Below are 19,033 nucleotides of genomic sequence, written 5' to 3' on the forward strand. Positions count from 1 at the left end.
CATTTTCTTATGCCTCCGGAGCAAGAGACCCAAGAGAGACGCAGACGGTGAGAGAGCACACGAGATAGTGTGGATACCAGAAGAGACTGCAGAGTATTCCCCCTTCTTCTCTTATTTTCTTCGTTTTCTGTTTTCTGGCAGCCGGCTGGCCCGGCGGACGGCCGTCCGCTCCACTTTGATTATCGTTGAGGGGTGAGAGAGTGTGTGGAAGAGAGAGACGCAGACACGAGGGGGACCATAAAAAGTTGAAATGGTCCCCCGGTCCCGGTTGCCTTTTTTTGGAGTGTTTTGAAATGTTTTTTTGCTTTTTTTTCTTGGCGTTTTGTGTATTTTGAGGTTTTGGAATGTCTGAGAGAGTGATATTGTTGCATTTTTGCTGAAAATTTTTTTTTTTGCATTTAACTATGGTTTTGGTGTCTAATTCCTTCTTTTCGAGTCGAAATTGATTTCAGATACGTTTTGACTGGAAATAACATTAAAATTGTTACTTTTTGAATTTTTTTCCGTGTTTTAACAAGTTTTAAACCAAATTGAACTGAAAATTATAAATATTTCTGATTTTCTCTTCTTGAGACCTGTTTTTCAATCTGATTATCATTTTCCACTTCTAGTACTCTCATTTTTTGAACTTTTGAACTGGTTCTTACTACTAAACGTCAGAAAAATAGACCCGAAATACGTTTTTTTTTGCAAATTTTCATAATATTACAATCGGCTTATACAACATTTGAATATTGATATAACTCATTGTTTCACCTCACTCTTTTTTTTTGTTCAGGATTTTTTCAGTTTTCATTCCTGTTTATAGAAATTCCGCCTAGAACACTCGAATTTACTGATATTTTTGAGATTTTTGGCACTACACGGTCAGGCTTGGTCGGATAATTTTATGAATTTTGCCGGGAACGCTCTGGGAATCTCAATAGTGTTATTTTTGGATGTATGTCACTGGGTTATTGATTTTTAACTGCATTTTGTCTGAATCAAAAAAGTGTCCCTTGAGTTCTGGCGATTTTATCCGAAATTTTTTATCCGAATTTTATCTGAAAAAAAGTCGGATAAAAGTTTCATAATTTTTCATAAACGCGACTACAAACGAAAAATTAAGTGTAAAAGTGTTCAACTCGCTAATATCTACAATTATAGATAGGCAACTGGTTCTGAGAAATTGTGTGCGCAAAGTTAAACGATTTTTATCCGACTTTCTCCGACTTTTTCTCCGACCAAGCCTGTACACGGTCTCCCAGCCTCCCAATAAGAACTGCAAGAAAATTTTTGATCCACCCTCATGAAACGAAAAATTTGAGAAAAATCATGGATTCAGATATTATTTCAGGTAGAAATAGCAATTTTTCATTTTTGATTTCGTAAATTTATATCAGCGTTTTTATTTCTCCACATTATCGAACGACTGATAGCTTAAAACATGCGCCAAACGTTTTTACACATTTTTTATGGACAGGACCAAATTTGGCTTGGTAGTTTTCGAGAAATCGATCAATTTTTGAAAATTTTGTGATTTTTTGTTATTTTGTCCATAAAAAAGTGTAAAAACGTTTGGCGCATGTTTTAAGCTATCATTCGTTCGATAATGTGGAGAAATAAAAACGCTGATATAAATTTACGAAATCAAAAATGAAAAATTGTTATTTCTACCTGAAACAATATCTGAATCCAGGATTTTTTACATTGAATGGGTGGATAATGCACTCAGAATAATTCTAAAACTGACATTTTCTTACTTGAGCTTTACGCTAAAATTTAAAATAATAACGCTTTAGAGCTGCTAATTTCTCAAATTTTTCGTTTCATGAGGGTAGATCAAAAATGTTCTTGCAGTTCTTTTTGGGAGGCTGGGAGACCGTGCACTAAGACGATCAGTTTGAACCATTTTAAGGGTTTTTTACAACCAAAAATGTCACAATCGTCTTAGAATTCGAAATGGACAAATTTCGACTTGAAAACACTCAAAAAATGAAAATTTGAGTTTCTAGGCCATCCGTGTTTTTTTTGACAATTTTCGACTCTGAAAACGTGAAAAAATGCTAAAAACTGAAAAGTTGGGTTTCAAGGCCACCAGTTTGGTATTTTAGGCCACTTGTCTCATTTTTGAGGGCTTGAAGCCGGTTTTTTGCAACTTTTTGGCAAGTTTTTGGCAAGTTTTAAGCTATTTTTTGGTTAAAAAACACAAAAAACAAGAAAAATCTGTCAAAAACCGGACATGTGGATTTCTAGGCCACCGATTTGAGGTTTTCTAGGCCATCTGTGTTTTAGGCGGTTTTTAGGCGGTTTTGAGCGATTTTGCAATGATTTTCGACTCTGAAAACGTGAAAAAATGCTAAAAACTGAAAAGTTGGGTTTCAAGGCCACCAGTTTGGTATTCTAGGCCACAGGTGTCATTTCTGAGGGTTTGAGACCGGTTTTTGCAACTTTTTGGCTAGTTTTGACATGTTTTAAGCGATTTTTGGTTGAAAAACACCCAAAACAAGAAAAATCTGTCAAAAACCGGACATTTTCGCTTTCCGCCTCCCTTTTTTTAAATTCTCAACTTCTTTTAATTAAAATTTCCGCAACTTTTTCTCTCAAACTTCTCCCCGACTCCTCTCAATATAATTCAACAATTTTTCAGATCCACCCCCCGTTCCTCCTATGGGTGATTTCGAAACAACATCATCATCGGATGGGTCAACTGGAAAGATGATGATGAGAGACGGGTCGAATGATACGGAGGAGAGGGTCACATTCTCGAGCACGTTGGATGATGGTGAGAGTTTATTTTGCTCCGAAACTTGAATTATTTAAAAATAGGAAAAATTCTGCATCTTTTAAATATAAACACTGTAAGGAAATGTTGGAAATTGAGAAAGCTAGAAAATTCAAGTACACAAAAACTACTATAACTCGATAATGCCTTTCTCAAACAGTTTGAAATTACAATTTTTGAATTCAGCGTGTCAAGACGCTTCGAATGAGTATAATCATGACCGAATCGGGTCTCGACGCGAAAACTACCGTCTGGGGTACTGTAGTTTTCGTGGTGGGACCCTGCTAGGGCATGATTATACTCATTTGAAAGGTCTTGGCACGCTGAATCTAAAAATGTAGGTATTATTGAGTTTGAGAAAAAACTGACTGAATTATGGTAACTGGATAACTTCAAAAGTTTCGAAATGTTTCGAAAATCTGTAATTTTGCTGGTTTTTATCGGTTTGTCATGAATTTTAGTTCAACATGTGCAGAATTTCACAATATTACCGGGAAAAATAGATTTTACTCTTTTTGATCAGCTATGACCACAGTATGGGACAGGTTTCAACGGTGAAATCTATCAGACCATGTTCTAAAAGTGAACACCCCCAAAAACAAAAAAAACATTTTCGTTGTAAAAACCCAATAAATAACTTTCTATACGAAAAATAACCGATTTTTCTCATTTTTTAATCTATTTTTAAAGTAACTGACTAGAAAATGTAATAAATCAGCATTACTAGTCCCCGCACTCAATATTTGCAAAAAATGAAATAGTGCAAATAAGTTATCTATTTCTATCACTTAGGACAGAAACAGACTTTGAGAACTAAGAACACAACTAAAACTTACAAGTCAAAGAGCGTTTATTTGTTGCCAAAAGCAAAACTTAGAACTTAGAACTGATTAATTAAGGAAAGTTCAATTTCACATCAGCCTTTGACGTGGCTTGGGTCGTCCAGATTCCACGTGCCTTTTCTTCTTTTGTTTCTTCGCTTCCAATGGGTTTCGAGAATGTAGAACTTCGGCAAAGCCACTAATAGAAAAAAAAAGTGGGTCTTGGTTTATGAATACTTTTGATTAAAATTGAAACTATGAGAATGAGAAATATAATTTTTTATATTACCCATCCGCCGGTGGCTGACCACTCGCTCAAAGTTCGACCCGGGACGCGGAGTGGGTCTCGTTGCGGAATTTTGATTCACGGCGGCTCTTGACCGTACTTTCGCCATGAAAAAGTTTTATACTACGGTAGTCGCGTCGAGACCCACACCTCGTCCCCGGGCCGAACTTTGAGCGAGCGGTCAGCCACCGGCGGATGGGTAATAGCTGACTAGAAAATAGCAAAAGTTTGAAGCACAATATTTCGACTCTCTTTAGAGATACAACTTTAAAAAAAATTGAAACCATATATTATAAATATCGAACTATATTTTGTTAGTTGACAACTTTTCGACATCTCCTTTGGGAAACAAGACATACCGGTTTGAACCTCTGGGTGCACCTCTAATACTGGGTTTACCATACTTGTCAACCGGGCCAAAACGGTCCGACACGGGCCGCCGCGTAACTCACTTCAAACTCAATATTGTGTGCTGAAAATTATACCAAAATGTAGATCTCAGCGAGTTCTATGTCCGTGACCTACTACGGGCCGGATGGCCATTCGTCAATGTGCCGCGGGCCGGGAAAAAGTGCCAAAAAACGCGAAAATGGCCAAAAAAGAAGCCATTCTAGCCCGGGCTGCGGCACATTAACGAATAGCCATCCAGCCCGTAGTAAGTCACGGACATAGAACTCGCTGAGATCTACATTTTGGTATATTTTTAAGCTCACAATATTGAGTTTGAAGTGAGTTACGCGCCGGCCCGTGTCGGCCCGCTTTGCAAGTATGGGTTTTACGGTACCCCCGAAAAATCAAAACAACACGTTTCCGACCTGGTGTCTCAAATAAAAAATGTTGTTGTTCCCCCCGATCCCCCTATTGTATCAACATCATTGGTATTTATTATTATTCTGTATGTTAAACCCCCCTGTAACCTCCCCCCGTCGCCCCCCTCTTCAGTACCTGTGTCTACCACCACTATTTTCATTTTTCACTGTTTCCAAAGCAGACAGAAAAAACTAGTCAATCGGAAAGTTTTTTAAATGTGTGAGTGCAATTGGGTGGTTGTGGTTCTATTCAATATTTCGAGGTTTTTAATGTGCCAAACAAAATTTGAAAAAAATCCTACTCGAATTTACTGAAATTTTTGAGATTCTTTGTAGTAAAGCTACCAGTTTTTTTGCAAAAAACTAAATTTTACACAATTTTAACCATTCTTAGGACCTTTTTACAACAAAATAAGGTCGGAACCTTGGATTTTTAGGCCATCCATGTTTTAGGAGGTTTTTAAGCAGTTTTGAGCAATTTTCCAAAGATTTTTGACTCTGAAAACGTGGTTTCTAGGCCATGATTTACCAAAAAGTACTAAAAATTTCCCAAATTTAACCATTTTTTGAAACTTTTTACAGCAAAATACAGCCAAAATCATCTTCGAATTCGGAATCCACAAATTTCGACTTGAAAACACTCAAAAAATGAAAATTTGGATTTCTAGGCCACCAATTTGGGGGTTTCTAGGCCATCCGTGTTTTTATGTGGTTTTTAAGCAGTTTTGAGCAATTTTTGAAAGATTTTTGAGTCTGAAAACGTGAAAAATCGCTCAAAAATGAAAATTTGGGTTTCTAGGCCACCAGTTTGGTATTTTAGGCCACTTGTCTCATTTTTGAGAGTTTGAGACCCGTTTTTGCAACTTTTTGGGTAGTTTTGACATGTTTTAAGCGATTTTTTGGTTAAAAAACACTTAAAAAGTCGGAAATTGGAAATTTGGATTTCTAGGCATTTCACTATTTTCTAGCCGACTCTCCACTAAATTTTGCCTGTTTTTTACGCCTATTTTTAGTCATTTTTCACAGATTTTTCACATTCCCTACTCTACTTCCTAACCTTCACACATTTCCTTTACACATCCCAAAAGTATAATCATGACCATATTCCCACACCTTTTTGGTCTCGCCGCGAAACTACAAACTACAAACTACTGTATGCGCCTTTAAACTCAATTTTTCAATTTTTGCAGAATATAGGCATGATTATACTCATTTGAAAGGTCTCAACGCGCTAATTTTGAAAATGTAAGTTTCATTGAGTTTAGGTGAATTCCTAGAGAGTTATAGTCATAACAAGGATGACAAGATTTTCGAAAAGTTTCGAAATTCTGTAACTTTGTTGGTTTTGAAAATAGAAAAGTGGTTTTAGACTCAAAATGAGTGAAAAAATTTGTTCTAGCCATGAAAAAAAAACGCCGATATTCCCAGTTTCGGTCTCACCACGAGAACTACAGTACCCCCAAATTGGCCCAAAATTTCGAAAATTTTCAAACCTTGACATGATTATACTCATTTGAAAGGTCTCAACACGCTGATTTCAATAATTTAATTATTATTTATTTTCAGTGAATTCCTGGAGAGTTATGGCAGTAAACAGGATAACAAGATTTTCGAAAAGTTTCGAAAATCTGTAACTCTTCGAATATTTGACTTACAGAGATGGTTTTACGCCTAAAATGTAGGAAATTTAATTTGGTTTCAATGAAAAATAGTAGACCATGACGTGGGATTCTAGTCCTCCAAACTGCTTTCTGCCTTCCGCCATTTGAAAAATCTGTTTGAGACCATTAAACACCCTATTTTTCACGATTTTCACGCCTATTTTAGTTATTTTTTAAAACATATTTTTCACATTCATCTTATCCCCATTTCATTTCCTTCACACATCCCATTACCCCATTTCCCCTCCCCCAATCTCATTCCATTTTTGAAAGCTCCGAGAGCTCCGAGCTATTTTTCACCACACCCACAATACAAAAAGACCCATTATGGGTTCCTTTATTTCCAAGAGGAGTCTTTTTTTTTCCATTTGCCTCCTGGCCCATTCCATTAAACTTCTTCCCGTCCGTCCACACACACTCACATTATTCTTTTTTGTACTCTCCTCTCCTCGTAGTCTCCTCCTACTCTTCTTTTCATTTTTTGCTCTTTTTGCTTTTCTCTTGGTGGCCTAGAATCCCACGTCATGGCCTAGAAATCCAAAACTTGTTTACCAAAATTTAAAGAAATCATTTTTCACTAAAACTTCAATATACTTCCTACATTTTAAGCCTATAACCAGCTCTGTAGGTCAAAAATTCGAAGAGTTACAGATTTTCGAAACTTTTCGAAAATCCTGTTATCCTTATAACTACCATAACTCCCCAGGAATTCACTCAAATTTGATGAAACTTAAATTTCTGAAATCAGCGCGTTGAGACCTTTCAAATGAGTATAATCATGCCTAGGTTTGAAAAATTTCAAAATTTTGTTATAATTTGGGGTTACTGCAGTTTTCGTGGTGAGACCGAAACTGGGAATATCGGAGTTTTTTTTCATGGCTAGAACAAACATTTTCACACAGTTTAAGTCTAAAACCACTTTTCTATCTTCAAAACCAATAAAGTTACAGAATTTCGAAACTTTTCGAAAATCTTGTTATCCTTATAACTACCATAACTCTCCAGAAATTCACTCAAACTTGATTAAACTTAAATTTTTGAAATCAGCACGTTGAGACCTTTCAGATGAGTATAATCATGCCCATATTCTGTAAAAATTGAAGAATTGAGTTTAAAGGCGCATACCGTTGTTTGTAGTTTGTAGTTTTGCGGCGAGACCCAAAAGGTGTGGGAATACGGTCATGATTATACTCATTTGAACGGTCTCGGCAAACTAAATCTGAAAATCTTAGTTTTAGAGGATTTGGAATAAATCTGAAAAAGTTATGGCAGTTTTTAGTAAAGAAATTTTCGAAATCTCATAACTTTCTCAGTTTCCAACCGATTTTTTCAATTTTTTTGTAAAAATTACATATTTTTTCCAGAAGACTGCGTCTCCGACACTCTCCATTACCATTCGATGAATCCGACGCTAGTGGAGGAATGTGATCTATGTGTTCTCGAAAATGGCCGCATTTTTTATATTCAGTAAGTTTTTGCCCTTGATTAAATATTCTTTTTATTCTCCTTGAGAAAATTGCGCCCCGAGCACTTTGTGTGTGCTCTTTTTTGCTGCTCCGGGGCTCCGCGGCTCAAAAAGAGCAAGAATAAAACGAGGAAGAGTTCATTACAATTGAGAAAATTTAAAATTCTGAAAGACACGTCTTCTGAATTATTAAGAATATGTAGACGTAGAAGGGAATGCACGTCAATGGAAGGGTAATCTATCCCATCGGGCAAATGGGTTTTCTGGTTGGAAAAAAAAATAAAAATGAATAAAAAGGGGAGAAATTGAGAAAAATCAAAAAAATTTCAGTTAAATATGGCTAAAATTTGTATAAAATGGGAAAAAATCAGAATTTCGTAATGATTTTCGAGTCCCACTCGTCAAGAGCTTTCAGAAAAGTATAATCATGCCCACATTCGCTTCAGGTTGGGTCCCACCACGAAAACTACAGTAACCCAGGTTACGGTAGTTTTCGTGGCGGGACCCAACTCGCTCAGAATATGGACATGATTATACTCATTCGAAGCGTCTTGACACGCTGAATTCGAAAATTTAAGTTTCAAGGATCTTGACACGTGACTGACGGTAGTTTTAGTGATTTTTGGATTTTCGAAATGTTTCGAAAAGTTTCGAAAATCTGTAACTTTCTCAGTTTGTAAGACATTTCAATGATTTTTGGTTCAAAAAGTAGTGAATCATTAGTACTAACTTTAAAAAATGGAAACAGTAGAATCTCTCCAGGGTTACTGTAGTTTTGGTGGTGAGGTTCCAATATTTTGAAATTTTTCGATTTTTTACAAATCTAGACATGATTATACTCATTTGAAGCGTCTTGACACGCTGAATAGGAAGTAAAGACAAATTTTGAGTTTTGGGATAAATTTAGTCAAGTTATGCCGCTTTTAGTTAAGAGGGAATTTTCGAAATGTTTTGAAAATTTACAATATTGGAAAGTTTTAAAATTAAAAAAAAAATTTTAAAAAATTATTCAAAGCAAAATTAACGGGATCTTATTTATAAAGAGTTTTTCCATTCTCAATTAAAAAAATTAATTTTGATTTTTTTTCTTCTTTTTCAAATTCCAATGCAAAACATCAGTCTCCATGTTCCCTTTTTCCTCCAAAAAAATATATTTCTATTTTCTTTTCGGAGAGACATAAAAAAGTGAAAACGACGACATGTCGCCCCGTCGTGCCGTCCGAAATGTTTATATTCACACACACACGCATAGAGACGGGCGGACGGACACATGTGCATTTCACAGAAGAAAAAAACTGACACCAGAAAGACGACGAAAAAGACAAACGGATGACAATCCGTTTTTTTTTTCGTGTTGGTTCTTCTTTTTTCAGTGATTTTTGGTGGTTCTGGAGCTTTTTTGAACAATTTTTTGTTTTTTGGACTCTAAAAGGACTACTGTAACATTGGGACTGTACGCAAACACCAAGAAACCAAATTTACTAATTCTGAACGGATTTTTGGATTTAACGCAAAATTTTGATTTGGAGGGTACTGTAGTTAGGAAAAGTACGCAAACACCGAGCCATGCAATTAGTCGGTTATAGAACGTCCTGGAAAAATGACAAGGAATTCGAATTTCGCATCAAAAATTGACCCCAGAAACTGTTTTACTCATATTTTTCAAAAGTTGTTAGAAGAAAAACACGTTTTTCAAAAAAAAAGCTTCAAAAATGTTTCCACAGATTGTTCCACTAACTTCTCAGTTAGCTGAGTCAATTAGCAACATTATACACTTTAAATTTTTCGAAAATCTGGAAAATTGGAAAAGTTATGGAATTTCGAAAATTTTCGATAATTTTTAATGTTCGAAAACAAGAGATCTACCGTAATCCGGCCAATTTTGGGTCTGAAACAGCGATTGCATGAGTTTTCAGAAAAGTATAACCATGCCAAAGTAGGGTCCCACCACGAAAACTACAGTACCCCTCCCCTAGTTTAAAGGCGCATTCCGTAAATTGACCGAAAAGTTTCGAAAATCTGTAACTTTGTTGGTTTTGAAAATAGAAAAGTGAATTTAGACTCCAAATGAGTGAAAAAATTTGATCTAGCCATGAAAAAAAACGCCGATATTCCCAGTTTCGGTCTCACCACGAGAACTACAGTACCCCCAAATTGGCCCAAAATTTCGAAAATTTTCAAACCTAGGCATAATTATACTCATTTGAAAGGTCTTAACGCGCTGATTTCAAAAATGTAAGTTTCATTGAGTTTGAGTGCATTTTTAGAGAGTTATGGAAGTAATGAAGATAACAAGGTTTTCGAAAAATTTCGAAATTCTGTAAACTCGGTCAAATTTGAACTGATTTAAAAAAAAACTAGATATTCAGAATCAGCATGCTAATAGCTTTAAAAAAAGTATAGTCATGCCTGGATTCTCAAAAATTGGGTCCCATACTGAAAACTACAGTAGTACCACAAGTTTAAAGACGAATACCGCAGTTATAGGGAAGGGTAAAGGTTTGCTTTTTTTCATGAAAATTTCATAGTTATTTGTTTATTCTGCAACTAAAAATACAAAAAATGGTCAAAAAACAACAAAGTTACAGACTATCGAAAATTTTCAAAAAATTTAAAAATTAAAATTTTGAAATTTTGAAATGAGTCTAACTCGGTCAGTTTTGCGTCAATATCAAAAAAACTTAAATTTTTTGACTCAGCCGGCCGAGACCTTCCAAATGAGTATAATCATGCCTAGTTTTGGTGAAAGTTGGGTCCCACCACGAAACTACAAACTACAAAAACTCAATTTTTAAATTTTCGCAGAATATAGGCATGATTACACTCATTTGAAAGGTTTTGACGGGCTGATTTCAAAAATGTAAATTTCATTGAGTTAGGGTGAATTCCTGGAGAGTTATGGTAGTAATAAGGTAAGAAGGTTTTCGAAAAGTTTCGAAAATCTGTAACTCTCCAATTTTTTGACTCACAGAGATGGTTTTAGGCTTAAAATGTAGGATATTTAGTGGGGTTTCAATGAAAAATTGTTCCAGATTGTTGCGAAAAATCGAAAATCTGAAAAACTGGAAAACGCAAAATTTTCAAAAATTTGTCTTTTTCACTTTGTGCTTCTCCTCGTAATCCCCATGGCCCATTCTGGCGCCACGTGCCCTCCAGACATTTACAAATACTCTCATTTTCCCACGACATGAAATTCTTTTCTTCTTTTGCCATAATTTTCCACGATTTTATTCAGATGGAGCTCTGCAGCCTATAAAAATGTAAATTTCGACTTCTTTTTCTTCTTTTTTGGACAAAAAAAAACAAAACGTCTAGAATTTCAATTTGTCTCCATTTCATGTCAATCATTAGAGAACATCAGAACACATTGAGGGGACCGCCCATGTTGTTCAAACATCGGTTTCAGTTTTTTTGTCCGAAATAAAAAATTTTCGATCTGAAATTATTTTTAAATGGTAGAACTTAACATTACCATCATTTAGACATATAAATTGAGAAATTTGGCTAAAAATTTAGAAAGTTACAGATTTTCGAAACTTTTCGAAAATCTTCAAAAATTCAATTTCCTGTAACTTTATCATTTTTCACTCAATTCTCATAAAATTTTGTTTTTTTTGGAATCAGCGCGACGAGAGCTTTCAGAAAAGTATAATCATGCCCACATTCGGTGAAAGTTGGGTCCCACCACGAAAACTACAGTAACCCAGGTTACGGTAGTTTTCGTGGTGGGACCCAAAAATTTTCCAAACCTAGGCATGATTACACTTTTCTGAAAGCTCTCGTCCCGTGGATTTCGAAAATAAAATTTTCGTCAAGATTGAGTCAAAACTGATCAAGTTACAGTTCATTCGATTTTCAGAAATTTTCGAAAAGTTTCGAAAATCTATAACTTTCTCAATTTTCAGTCAAATTTCTTGATTTGTATGTCGAAACTACGGCAATATTCAGCTCTATCATTTAAGAATAATTCTAAGCCGCCAAAACTTACACAAGACCAGATGTTGACCTCCTTGCACTTTCCTCCATTCTTAGTAGAGCGCACTTGCACTATCACTATACGACTCTCTTTGACTAGACACCTAAAATCAGAATCTCATAACATAAAACTCCCAAGAGAGGTCATTTGAACCAAGAGAGAGAGAGCACAAACATTAAATTCGATACCCCCCATCTCACTCTCTCCCCACTTTTAATTTATGCAAAGTGAAACCGAGTCGGTGACGTCAGAGAGTTCATTTTTTGATACTTTAACTATTTTTTATTGGAACCCCATTAAATTTCCTTTGTTTTAAGCGTAAAACCATCTCTGTAGGTCAAACATTCGAAGAGTTACAGATTTTCGAAACTTTTCGAAAACCTTGTTATCCTGTTTACTATCATAACTCTCCAGGAATTCAACCTAATTCGATGAAACTTACATTTTCATAATTAGCACGTTAAGACCTTTCAAATGAGTATAATCATGCCTACATTCCGTCAAAATTGAAAAATCGAGTTTAAAGGCGCATACCGTAGTTTGTAGTTTCGTTGTGGACCCAACATTCACCAAAACTAGGCATGATTATACTCATTTGAAAGGTCTCACCGCGCTGATTTCAAAAAATTAAATTTATTTGAGATTGGCGCAGAACTGACAGAGTAAGAGTCATTTCAAAATTTCAGGAATTTCCGAGTTTTTCGAAAATTTTCGAAAATCTGTAACTTTGTTGTTTTTTGACCAATTTTTGTATTTTTAGTTGCAAAATAACCAAATAACTATGAAATTTTCATAAAAAATAAATGCCAGCAGACCCCTGCTACGGTATGCACCTTTACACTCTGTTCTCTTTGGTCTACTGTAGTTTTCGTGGTGAGACCCAAAATTTCTAGAATCCGGGCATGATTATACTTTTCTGAAAGCTCTTAGCAAGCTGATTCTGAATTTTTAGTTTTCTTGGAAATCAGTTCAAATTTGACCGAGTTAAGATGGTTTCTAAATTTTTTGACGTTTCGAAATGTTTCGAAAATCTGTAACTTTTCTGATTTAAGTGATTTTCGGCTGTTTTTTATTGGAATTTGCACGACAAACACTGAAAAAGCCAAAAAAAATACAGGTGGCCAATTTCGAATTGGTAAGATTACGGTATGCGCCTTTAAACCTGTCCTACTGTAGTTTTCGTGTTTTTTTAGAAACCGCCCATGATTATACTCATTCGACGCGTCTTTTTGCGCTGATTTTGAAAAATTGCATCAAAATTTATATAAATCGGTTTTCAAAGACATTCACCTCATGTGAATTGTGAAGCTAACTCACTATTCACTTTTCCCCCTTTCTGCGTCTCTCATTCTCTCTGTTTTCTATTTTTTTTCGAAAAAAAGGGGGAAAACTTCAATTGTGTATACACTATAGACTGACTGCACACACACACATCGTTATCTCTGTTTTTACTGGTATTTATATATATATTTTACTCCGTTCTCCCCCATTCTCACCAACTACTACTATACTTCTATTCTTCAAAATATTTTTCTCACCTTTTCTTTAGCTTTCTTTCTATAACTATTCATGGGGGACAAGTAGCGGTCAAAAACAAATAGAAATTCGCGCGACACTTTTTGTTCTAAGCCATTTTTTGGAGGTTAGGGGGACGGGGGGGGGGGGGGGGGGGGGGTGACGACAAATATTTGTAATTTTTTCGTGGTTTTCGGTTAGTTTTTGGTTTTTATAAAATTTAGGTCATTCAAAAATTCTAATTTTTCCACAAAAAAAAGAAAGTTTTGACTGCTGAAATGGATTCCACGTAGTCGAAAGTACATACAGTACCGCTCAAAAGTATTTCAAGTTTTGCCTTTTTTAGTTGAAAACGTCAAACTTTGAGAGTGTGTCATTGTAATATTTATTGTCCCATCAAGTAGATTTTTAATTGATCATACAGATCAAAAGTAGAGCTCCATTTTTGTAGTTGACAACTTTTTTGGACGGACATTCCCAAGCAAGTTACATATCGTCGAAGTAATTTCTCTCTCAAATCGACCAATTTTAGTGCAAGGTGTCTTAAAATGACCGTAACTCTCTAGGGAGTGTCCGTACAAAAAAATTGTCAACTACAAAAATGGAGCTCTACTTTTGATCTGTATGATCCATTAGAAATCTACTCAATGGGACAATAAGTATAACCATGACACACTCTCAAAGTCGGACCTTTTCAACTGAAAAAACCCAAATTTCCATAGTACATACAGTAGCGATCATAGGTGAGTACACCTGCATACTTTCATATGTATCTCAGCTGAAGTCTGTCCGTTTTGCATAAACTTTTTTTTCAAAGATAGCTGAAACATTCAGCAATACGAAAATCGGTTTTTTGAAATAGTTCCAATTTTGATTTTTTTTGATAATCGATTTTTCCTGATCGTGATTTGAAAATTCAAAAAAAAACTTTTTATTTTTCTCTTGGAGTTATTGAGTTTTTAATGTCAAAATGTTGGAAAACACTCAAATAAACAAAAAATTATGTTGAATCCGCATTCTACTTTTTGAGCATCGTGCCACAGCTCCAGAAGTCAAAAGTCGCGCCCTCGGGAAAATCATCATAACTCTTCAAAAAATGCTTCAAATTAGTCGAAACATGTACCAACATGTGTGTCTTGAGTTTTTCTACAAATAAATATTAAAAAGTTACAATTTTAGAAAAATAATTTTTCAAATTTTTTTCACTCAAAGATTTTTTTGATTCCCATTTTTTCCTAATTTCCGATTGGTTCTGGCTATAAAACAAAGAAAGAATGCAGAAATGTCTTTGATTACGTGTGGAGAAACACTTTGAATCCTGTTTGTGAGAGGTATGCTCGTTTTATAGCCAGAACCAATCGAAAATTAGGAAAAAATGGGAATCAAAAAAATCTTTGAGTGAAAAAAATTTGAAAAATTATTTTTCTAAAATTGTAACTTTTTAATATTTATTTGTAGAAAAACTCAAGACACACATGTTGGTACATGTTTCGACTAATTTGAAGCATTTTTTGAAGAGTTATGATGATTTTCCCGAGGGCGCGACTTTTGACTTCTGGAGCTGTGGCACGATGCTCAAAAAGTAGAATGCGGATTCAACATAATTTTTTGTTTATTTGAGTGTTTTCCAACATTTTGACATTAAAAACTCAATAACTCCAAGAGAAAAATAAAAAGTTTTTTTTTAATTTTCAAATCACGATCAGGAAAAATCGATTATCAAAAAAAATCAGAATTGGAACCATTTCAAAAAATTGATTTTCGTATTGCTGAATGTTTCAGCTATCTTTGAAAAAAAGTTTATGCAAAACGGTCTTATTTCAGCTGAGATACATATGAAAGTATGCAGGTGTACTCACCTATGATCGCTACTGTAAAAACCATCCGGGCCGTAGTAGGTCAGGAATATAGAACTCGCCGAGATCTACATTTTGGTATATTTTTCAGCCCATAAAATTGCGTTCTAAGTGAGTTACGCGTCTTTTACTTTTATTTTTGTCGTATCTGACATTTTTCACTTTTTTTCCAAAGTCTTACAAGCATTTTGCATAGTTTAGCCATACTATCGGCGTCACATAGACTAACTTTAAAAAATGCCTAACATTTGAAACTCGTTTCAATTAATTCAGATATCTGTACAGGTTTGTGAAGTTGCTCAACCAGTTTTATATTCTGCTTAGAGATTTTAAAACTTCTCAACACTTCTAGTATGTCTTAATTAAGTTTCCTAGACTGCTTAACTGAATTTAAGCGCTGCTCAACCTACCGATATACTTGAAATCCCGCAAAAACTTCTCCAGACGATTTTTCCTCTGCAAAATATAAAATTGTTACGTAGATCAACCAAAGAGCACCAAAACTTCCTTTTTCCAAACCGATGAATCATTTCTATCTTGCACTTTTGTTCCTTATCTTTCTTCTTTCTTTTTATTTTTCATAAAACGCTAAGCCTTCACTTTTTTAGCTGCTTTGACCTATATTGGCACTGCTTAGGAGGCTCCTGATGACGTCACCAATTCCCCAAACCCCTATTCTTTTCATTTTTCCCACATCTGAGACAAAAATTGCGAAAAAAATGTCAAATATAGCAAATCAAGTTGTTGGGGTGTGAGAAATTCGTTATTTTTAGGAGTTAGAGATTATCGCTATCTTTCGCTATCTTTGTCGCTATCCTTTGCTATCACTATCGCTATCCTTCGCTATCCTTCGCTATCCTTCGCTATCCTTCGCTATCCTTCGCTATCCTTCGCTACCTTTCGCTATCCTTCGCTATCCTTCGCTATCCTTATCGATATCTTTCGCTATCTTTGTCGCTATCCTTTGCTATCCTTCGCTATCCTTTGCTATCACTATCGCTATCCTTCGCTATCACTATCGCTATCCTTCTATATTTTCTATCGCTATCTATAGCTATCCTTCGCTATCTTTCGCTATCGCTATCGGTATCTTTGATATCCTTTTCGCTATCCCTCGCTATCCTTCGTTATCCTTCGCTATCCTTCGTTATCCTTCGCTATCCTTATCGATATCTTTCGCTATCACTATCGCTATCCTTCGCTATCTTTCGCTATCCTTATCGATATCTTTCGCTATCACTATCGGTATCCGTCGCTATCCTTCGCTATCCTTATCGCTATCTTTCGCTATCCTTATCGATATCTTTCGCTATCTTTCGCTATCCTTTGCTATCCTTCGCTATCCTTATCGATATCTTTCGCTATCTTTCGCTATCCTTTGCTATCCTTCGCTATCCTTATCGATATCTTTCGCTATCTTTCGCTATCCTTTGCTATCCTTCGCTATCCTTATCGCTATCTTTCGCCCGTCTTTGGTCAAATGAATCACCCCGAAGCGTGAGAACTATTTTGTGCTGTCCAAAAAGAGGAGTGGTCTTCACATATGTATATGCATATGATTAAGCATTTCTTCTCTCCCCAAACAACTTTCTTCCCCCTCTTCTTTTAAAACTCAAACTCTAAGAAATTTCCGGAATCCCCCCCCCCTTTTCCTGACACCAAAATGTCAACCCATCTGTTCGGGGGGACTATTCTTGTTTCTTGCCCCCCCCCCCTGGGGACCATTTCTTTCAAGTTTTCTCGTTTTCTATGAGAAACTCAATCCACATTTTTTGAAAAGAAAAGGAAAGTAGCCCTGCCTTTTTTGTACTATTTTTTGGAGGAAATATTGCATGAACTTGAGCTTTTTTGTGAGAAATCCAATGGTCAGCGACCTAAAATCCGATTTTTTGGTTTTCTAGGCCATTATTTTGTCATTTCAGATGGTCAAGAGATTGCAAAAAAAGTGTAGTCATGCCTAGGTTGGGTCCCACCACGAAACATTACAGTAGAAGGCGCATACCGTAATCCTAAAATTGGCTACCTGTATTTTTTGTGGCTTTTTTAGTGTTTTTCGTGCAATTTTCAATAAAAAACAGCAAAAATATCACTTAAACTAGAGAAGTTACAGATTTTCGAAATTTTTCGAAAATTCGAACACTTATAAACCATCATAACTCGGTCAAATTTGAACTGATTTCAAAGAAAACTAGATATTCAGAATTAGCATGCTAAAAGCTTTCAGAAAAGTATAATCATGCCTGGATTCTAAATTTTGGGTCTCAACACGAAAACTACCGTAACCCAGCCTACTGTAGTTTTCGTGGCGTGACCCAAAAAGTATCAGAACTCAGGCATGATTATACTTTTCTGAACGCTAAGTTTTTCAGTTTTCGAAATGTTTCGAAAAGTTTCGAAAATCTGTAACTTTTCTGATTTAACTGATTCTTGGCTATTTTTTATTGGAAATCGCATGGCATTTTGAGTCTGCGAGATTACGGTATGCGCCTTCAAACCTAGCGCCTACTGCAGTTTTCGTGTTGAGACACAACTTCATCAGTTTTCACTCAATTAATTCAAAAACGTGATTTTTGAAACCAGCTCGTGTAAAGCTTTCAGAAAAGTATAATCATGCCTAGGTTTGAACAAAATTGGGTCCCACCACGAAAACTACAATAACCTACTCCAGGAGTACTGTAGTTTTCGTGGCGGGACCCAACTTGCACGGAATATAGGCATGATTATACTTTTCTGAAAGCTCTCGATGAGCTGATCTCAAATCTCAAATCTGTTACTGATTTTTTGAAAAAATTTTGATAGATCCCAGAAATTTTCAACGAAAAAAAAATTTCAATCTCAGTGTGTTAGTTTCGTAATTTCATTCATTCGGACTTCTTTTTTTTTCTTCTTTCTCGTTTCCTCCCTGCAGTCATCCCTTAGTTTCATTTCTCTTTTTTATATATCAAATTTCACATGGGGGAGCTCCCAGGCTCACACGCCGTAGAGCACCCGGACAAATTGCCCCCCCCCTTCTGTTTTTGTCCCCCTTTGTTTTCTGTTAACACTGTGAATGAAATTTTATTTTCTTTTCGTTGTATTACTTCCAGTTCTCGCTAACATCCCCCCACCCCATCATTCCTCTTTTTTTAGTCTCGTTGTTGTTTTTTGGTATCATGTCAGAATTTTAGATTTTCGAATTTCTCAAGAATTTGGAATGTCTGGGAGGATTTTGAACGCAAAAATTGAATTCGTCATTGTTTTTTACCCTTGGGAACCCGTTAATTGAAAAAAAATCTGTGTTTAAAATTTTTTTGGAATTTTCAATTTTTTGGTTGGGAAAAGTATTATACCCAAAGAATAAGTTCCTAGACTCATTTTTAGTTGTGAAATTCAATTTTCCCGTTGTTTTCTACCTCTGGAACACTTTTCTGGGCGAAATCTGCAATTTGTCGTAAGATATGATGCACCTGCGGTGTTTGCGTACTTTTCAGCCTACAGTAACCGGAATAACTAAAAAATTCGAAACTGAAATTTCAAAATTCTAGTTTGACCAATTTTTCGCCGTAGAATTTGAATATTTTGTTTTTAAATGTTCCGGTTCCCCGTCTTATTCCGAAAAATCTTTTTTTTCAAAGTTTTTATATTTAAAAAAAAATTTATTTTCTCCAAATTTTTCCAAAAAATCTCAGTTTTTATACTCATTTTTGACGGGAAATTCAATTTTCCTGTTGTTTTCTACCTCTGGGACACTTTTCTGGGCAAATTCTGCAATTTGTCGTAAGATATGGTGCATCCGAGGTGCTTGTGCACTTTCCAACCTACAGTAACCCGAAAATTCAAAAAAATCAAATCAGAAATATCAAAATTCTGTCTAGACCAGTTTTCTACGCTGATTCCGAAT

Source organism: Caenorhabditis remanei, chromosome III (assembly GCF_010183535.1).
Source record: "Caenorhabditis remanei strain PX506 chromosome III, whole genome shotgun sequence".
In the NCBI taxonomy this organism is placed as follows: Eukaryota; Metazoa; Nematoda; class Chromadorea; order Rhabditida; family Rhabditidae; genus Caenorhabditis; species Caenorhabditis remanei.